Below are 6,715 nucleotides of genomic sequence, written 5' to 3' on the forward strand. Positions count from 1 at the left end.
AAAGAAGCCAGACAAAAAAAGGAGTGCATGTCAAATGATTCCATTATATAAAATTCTAGAAAATGCAAGCTAACCCACTGTGACAGAAACAGATCAGTGTTGGCCTAGGCACGGGGGAGGGTGGAAGGACTGGGACGGAGGGAGGGATTAGCAAGAGACATGAGGAACTTCCAGAGGTGATGGTTATGTTCATTATTTTTATTGTAGTGATTGCATCACAGCTGTGTAAATATGTCAAAACTTATCAAGGTGTATCCTCTAATATGTACCATGTATTGTGTGTCGATTATAACTCAATAATGTTTTTTCTAAAGGGAAAACATTTAAAAAATTATGCTGCCTTTTAGTAGGAAATGGATAAATGAGCTGTGGTTTATTTACACAATGGAATTCTATGCAGCAATGAGAGTAATGAAGTAGATCTGCATGTATGAAAACAGTCAGTGATTTAAGAAGTTTCTTAAAAAGTTACAGTAAGATACATATTTAAAATTTAAATACACACAACAGTACTGTGTATCTGTATGGGTACCTATATGTACCCACAGTGTAAGTTTGGAATGATACACATCAACTTTGGTTACCGAGGAGCAAGAAGGAGGAATGGATGGGGGTGGGTGTTGGCTGCGATGCTAAGATCCATAGCAGAATGACAAAATTTTAACATCTGTGAAGTCTGGGTGGTGGGTGCATGGACATCTGTTGTATTATTTTCTGTACTTTTCTGCATGCTTGAAATATTTCATAATTTTTTTAAAGTTTAAGTAATTCTCCTTCCTACTCTTAGCATCCAGTTCTCCATGCCACAGGCAACTGCTATGGTCGGTTGATTGTATGGCCTTCTGGAGATATACTAAGTATATAGAAGCATAGATGTGTGAGTGTATATAGATGTAAATTTTTATGTATCTCTTTTTAAACAAGACACAATCTGGTGCTTACTATATACACTCTCCTGTATCTTGTTTCTCTCTTCAAAAAGCTTTGGAAATAGTTCCAACTCAATTAATACAGAATTTCTTCATTCTTTGTAATAATGCTTAGGATTCCATCCTATGGAAAATCAGGCCATTTCCCATCTTTTGCCATTACATATACATTATAAACACACATCTTGCACATCTGTCTGGGTGTACTATCTGCCATTTAAAGTGGACTGTACCACATCAAAGCTAATCTTTTCTTTATTACATAGGGTCTTAAGTACAAACAGCAATGAAAATGCTGGGCTGTAAAAAGCATGATGGGCTCACGACGTGGGTGGGACAGTTAGCCTCTCATCTAATGCCAGAGAAGCTACCCTCTGAGTTTCTGTATCTCCTTTTGTAAAAATTCTATTTCCTCTTGGATACCAAGTCTCCAGCTCCCACTTTTCTGTTAGTTGCACCCTTTCTCTTACCATTTTGTTGCTTCTAAAATGTTTTAGGCTAGCAAGTCAGATAAACAAAGTTGTTTGGACTGTGACTAAAGTAAGAGGCAGGAGATCCCAAGTAAAGGAATTCCGTGCTTTTCAGAGGTAAGGGCATGAGCTTTGCTACATGGACTTTGTGACATGGATGCTGGCTACCCTGGTGCTTTGAGTTACCCACCAATTCTAGTTAGTTCTGGAGAGGTGATGGTAGCGGACAGCTGCTTCATCCATCAGCTAGTGTGAGAGGAGCGCTGGGACCGAGAGGCCACCAGGGAATTAACAAGAGACCGAGAGCACTGTGTTTTGGTGTAAGTCTAGCTGTGGTAGGGAGCCAGTGTCCATCCTGGCTCTATTTGACAGCATTCTGTGACTGTTTTGAATATTTCTTTGTGTTCCAACAGGAAGGAAGGAGAAAATCCTCCAGCTGCGGGACCCAGAGTAAGAACAAGAGGCCTGAGCAGTGTAGAAGCTCATCCCCTTTTCCTTGGCTATGAAGTTTTACTCTCTATTTGAAGTATTCTTTGAATTATAAAATCAATGTAGGATTCTAGGAAAAAGATCCTCTAGAATACTCAAATAGTACCACAAATAATAATATTAATATCAAATATTTATTTCACTTTCCAAAGTGTTTTCTTATCAGAGAGGTAGCCTGGTGGTTAAGAGCACAGACTCTGAAGTCAGACTGTCTGGGTTCAAACCCTGGCTCCTCCACTTATGTGTGACCTCAGGTAGTTTACTTAACTTCACTGTGCCTTGATTTTCTCATTTATAACACGGGGATGATGTAAGTACTTAACCTCACAGGTTTGTGCAAGATTAAGCGATTAAAAATTGTATAAAAGTCTAACCTCAGAGAAAAAAAAAAGTCAAACCTCAGGTTAGCACCAGACACATACCTGATGGATGTTTGATAAATGCCAGTAATAATAATTATTATTATCATCATCATCATTATCATTATTATTATTATTAATTAGTGTAGTTGTACTAAGTAAACAGAGTAAATTAAGAACCGCAGTAAATAGGCAGAGATGATAATCTGATCAGCCCTTGGAATCAAGGCTTGCAGATAGGTGTAGAGGTGGTATGTTTCCATGAACAAGAAAGGGAAACTGTGTTAGGCAGACCTGGCGAGCTCCAGCCAGGTGTGTAGAGCCTGCTCACGGTCACGGGTGGGCACTAACGTGACAGTGTGGGGCCATGAGGGACGGTTATGACATTGTGTGGCATGGTGGGGGCTGAGGCCTCGTGGAGCAAAGAGGAAGCTAGCTGTTTACCAGAGCTGTCTCTTCAGAGCTGATTGCTAACATGGAGGGAATTTTGCAAGCTGGTTGGTAAACACAGCCATTGTTTGAAAAAAAAAATTAGTCAATCATACAATTAAGTATATTGTATCCAAAACAAAGGTAATAACTATACAAAACTCATTACATCCAAATTAGCTTACCACATTTTACCATCATCTATACTCTTCAGGTTATTTTCATCTTTCATTATCATATCTGTAAAGTGTGGAGATATGATAACTGGGGTGCCACTGTGCATCTCTGACTCCATGTTCACTGACCACGTTCATTGCATCAGTAACTTGCAACCAGTCATGGTGGGAGGATCTGCACTACGGAAGCTGGCAGACATACAGAGCAGGGCTTGGTCTGTTTTGTTACTGTGTAGACTTAAGAGATGCTGGACACAAATGCTAATGCAGATTACTCTTAAAAGTGTGTCATACCTGTAACTGTTTACATGGTGAAGAGCCCCACATTCTTCCTTCAGAAGATGTCCACGTTGTGGACAAACCAGCCAAGTTCTGACCTGAGTCTTCACCCCCTTTGTCTTACTTGTTACCACCCATGAGGTAGCTAGAATCAATTGGTGGACCGAGACTGACCTGTGAAACATTTCCCAGCCCAGCAGGATGAAGCCCAGAGGCCAGTGTGACAGAGAGGTGGGAGTCTGCTAACTGCTCTGCAATGCAGAAAGCAGAGGCAGTGCTGGACCTCCCAGCCCCAGACCCCGATGCCGGGAGAGCTGGAAAGCAGTGCAGAAAGGAGGCAGAACGGAGCTGCTCTCTCACTACCATGGGACCTGGTGGGGCCCGAGCACCGGTGACCCCGTACTGGTTGGCTTGAGTTCATGTGAGCAGGTGCCAAGGAAGGACCGGGGGACTGAAGCGGTCCAGGCTCAGCAAGCCCACGTTGTGAGTCAGCCACGTAAGGCCTGGGCAATGTACTGGGGGAGGAAATGGAAGGTTCATGTCTCCTATCAGCTGTGGCTTCTGACTTGCCCATCCCAAGAAGGTGTGTGCTGATTCCCCACCTCTGGGGGATTTTGCCCTGGAGGTGTGGCCGTGCACTGGGATCTCATTGGGAAAGCTGGGCAGGGTGGGGTTAGGGACCCTCCTGGGAGTGAGGGTCAGGGAGGAAGTGACTCTGGCAGGGGAAATCCCTGCAATGAGCCCCTGACCCTGAGGCTGCAGCCAGGCGTGGAAAGTCAGTAAGAAGCGTGCTCCATGTGGTCAAAGACTGGATGCACCTGCCAGCCCTGCTGCCTGATGGTGACCTTGGGCAATCTCTTACAATTACCTGAGCCTCAGTTTCCTATCTATAAGATAGGAGGGGTGAACAGAATGATCTCTAGAAATGCTTCCACTGACAGAAGCCTACCAGCCTGCTGAAATCTCTCAATGGCTTCCCGCTTTCCTTGTCCTCAAGGTGCTGAACTGCTTGTAGTGTGTTGAACTTGGGGCCTGGAGGAGCTTGCACAGGCCAAGGAGGAATGTAGGGAAAGGACAGGAAAGGGCATGGGGCTAAGGGGTGCTGTGGGAGAGAGGAGGGGGGCGGCCCAAGGGCAGCAGAGAGGGAGGAGCGGTGCGGCCTCAGGAGCCAAGCCCACCCAGCAAGTGCCTGGCACTCTGCTGCAGCACAGAGTCAAGAATGGGGTCACTGGCTCCCCAGCATGCCCCTCACCTTGCAGCATTGCCAACATGGTGTAGTAGTTGAAGGGCACGTTTTTCATCTGGTACTGCTCGCCATCGAGGCAGGCCAACTTGGCTCCCACCAGCAATGACTTGCCGGTGCCCGCGGTCCCCAGCAGCATGACTGGCCACCGCCGCTCCATAAGCTGATCCAGGACATAGCACACTCGGATGGTCTCGCTCGTGTGCACCAAACAAGCCTGGAATGGGAACACGATAAGCGTGCCAGGGGCTTGTGGGAGAGAGAGATTCACTGCAAAACGTTCTGGACCATTTCAGGAGAGGGATGCTGCCGGCAGGGCGGAGCAGGCTCACTACTGCGGGCAGGAGTGTCTCCCCTCATAGCTATGGTAAGGCCATCCTATAACTCCCCCTCAGTGTAGCGAGGATCCCCTCCCATCCTCTTCCAGCTCTGTCTGCCTCCCTGTGGCTTCTCTCACATATTTTAGTTGTTTTTTTTTAATCTTCTGCCCACAGGATGCTGGGGGGCTCTAGGAATCAAGAGCCCTTTGGGGGATCTTGTACTGCATTGCACCTAAAATTTCCCCAGAAAAGCTGTGTAGCTGGGAATGACTAGTTCCTAGCAAGGCCAGAACACTTGGATTCCCATAAGGGGCAGCAGCCTCTGCAGGTCCTGGGATGACCACACGTGTCTGTTCACTTGGCCACACTCACCTGCAAAGGCATCTCGGGATCAAATTCAAACTGGGGGAAGAGCTTGGATCAAGGCTCAAATTTCTTGGTTTCTGAGTCTATGTAGTACTCAAAGATGGTTCCCTGGGAAGGAAACTTGACTGTCTTGTATTCTGTCAGCCACCATTTGCTGAATTCTTCCCGGTAGCCCACAAGCTGCCAAAACAAAACAGGTTAGGGTGCACGGTTTCCCAGAGCCGGTAAGCTGGACAAGCAGCCCTGGCATCAGGCAGAGGTCAGGGAGGGGACACAAAGAGGCCCGGTTTGTTCAGGCCTGCCCAGTAGACCAGCTCCTCCAGGAAGGACACTGCTCCCCCCAGGACCAGTCTGACAAGGCCCAGCTGGCAGCCCTCAGCCATGAACATGCCCAGCTGCTGGACCTCGCAGCTGAGTCACCCCAGTGCTTCGTGGGGTGCACGGGAGGAAATCGGTTTTAACATGGAGGACAGTGGGAGCCTGCGTCCACAAGGTGGGCAAGTGTGGTCAGGATCTCCCAACGAGATATAGCTCTGTCTTCCTAGACCCCTGAGACTGAGCAATGCCCAGGATGGCAGTCAGCAGCAAGAATAAAACGGTGACCACTGATGCTGGGAGCACAGGGTGGTGGGGTGGGAGGAGCCCCACTTCTTTCTGTGCCTCCATTTCCCCATCCATAAAATGAGGATCCAAGAAAAGACTTCTAAGGTGTCCTCAAGAGCTAAAATTCTAAGTCTAGGAGCAGCAAAGACAAACACAAATGGGTCTTCATGACAAAAGGAACGGGTGGAAACATATAATTCACGTGCATACAGATCAGATCCTGTGCCTCTCAGGATAGCACTGTGCACTCAGTGTGCTCAAACTGTCTGACGTGGCCAAGCCCAAATATACACCCATATGCATGTGCACATACACGTGCACACCCCCACCTCCCACCAGCCACAAAACTAGTGCTACTAGCAACCCTCTAGGGGAGGACCTCAAACACCCTCTTTGAACACACAAACCTAGGAAAAATCTAAAAAAAGAAAAGAGACTGAGATTGGGCATTTTAGGAAATGTTCCTGGAGGGCAGGCCAGAGAGGAAGTGCAAAGGCAGGACACACCAGGAAGCTGGCTGCATGGGAATGAAGCTGGACCTGGAAGAATGGTACTGGGCATTTTGCTACCCATTAGGTAAATAGGATTGAATTATTTTGCTTTAAAATGAGAATGGAAATAGGCTCTACTGTGAGGACAGATTTGTTTGCTGTTCTTATTCTGATTAAGGGTACACTGTGTCTCTCAGTATTGTTCTCTGCAATTGGAAGCCTCAGAAAAATCCCTATTTTTAACTCATTGATAAAATTCTTGAGGACCTTTAAAAGCCAGATTTTAGGTTTAGATGGGAAATCTGAGATGAAGGCAACCTCTAGAAAGAAGAAGATTGGATGGACCTTCTCTCCTCATCTCCAATCTCACCTGAGTTACTCAGTCATCTTCTCAACCAAACCATTAGCTGGGCTGTACTAATATCATCTCACTGCCTGTAAGCTGGAGCGTGACCTCGTCTTCTACTATAACTGGTCACTGTAATATAATCAAGGTCACCTCTGCTGAGTCATTTGATGGCCCTTTCTCATTTCAGCTCTTTGTGGGGGGCAGGGAGGTGT

Source organism: Manis pentadactyla, chromosome 4, assembly GCF_030020395.1.
Source record: "Manis pentadactyla isolate mManPen7 chromosome 4, mManPen7.hap1, whole genome shotgun sequence".
NCBI classification, from domain to species: Eukaryota; Metazoa; Chordata; class Mammalia; order Pholidota; family Manidae; genus Manis; species Manis pentadactyla.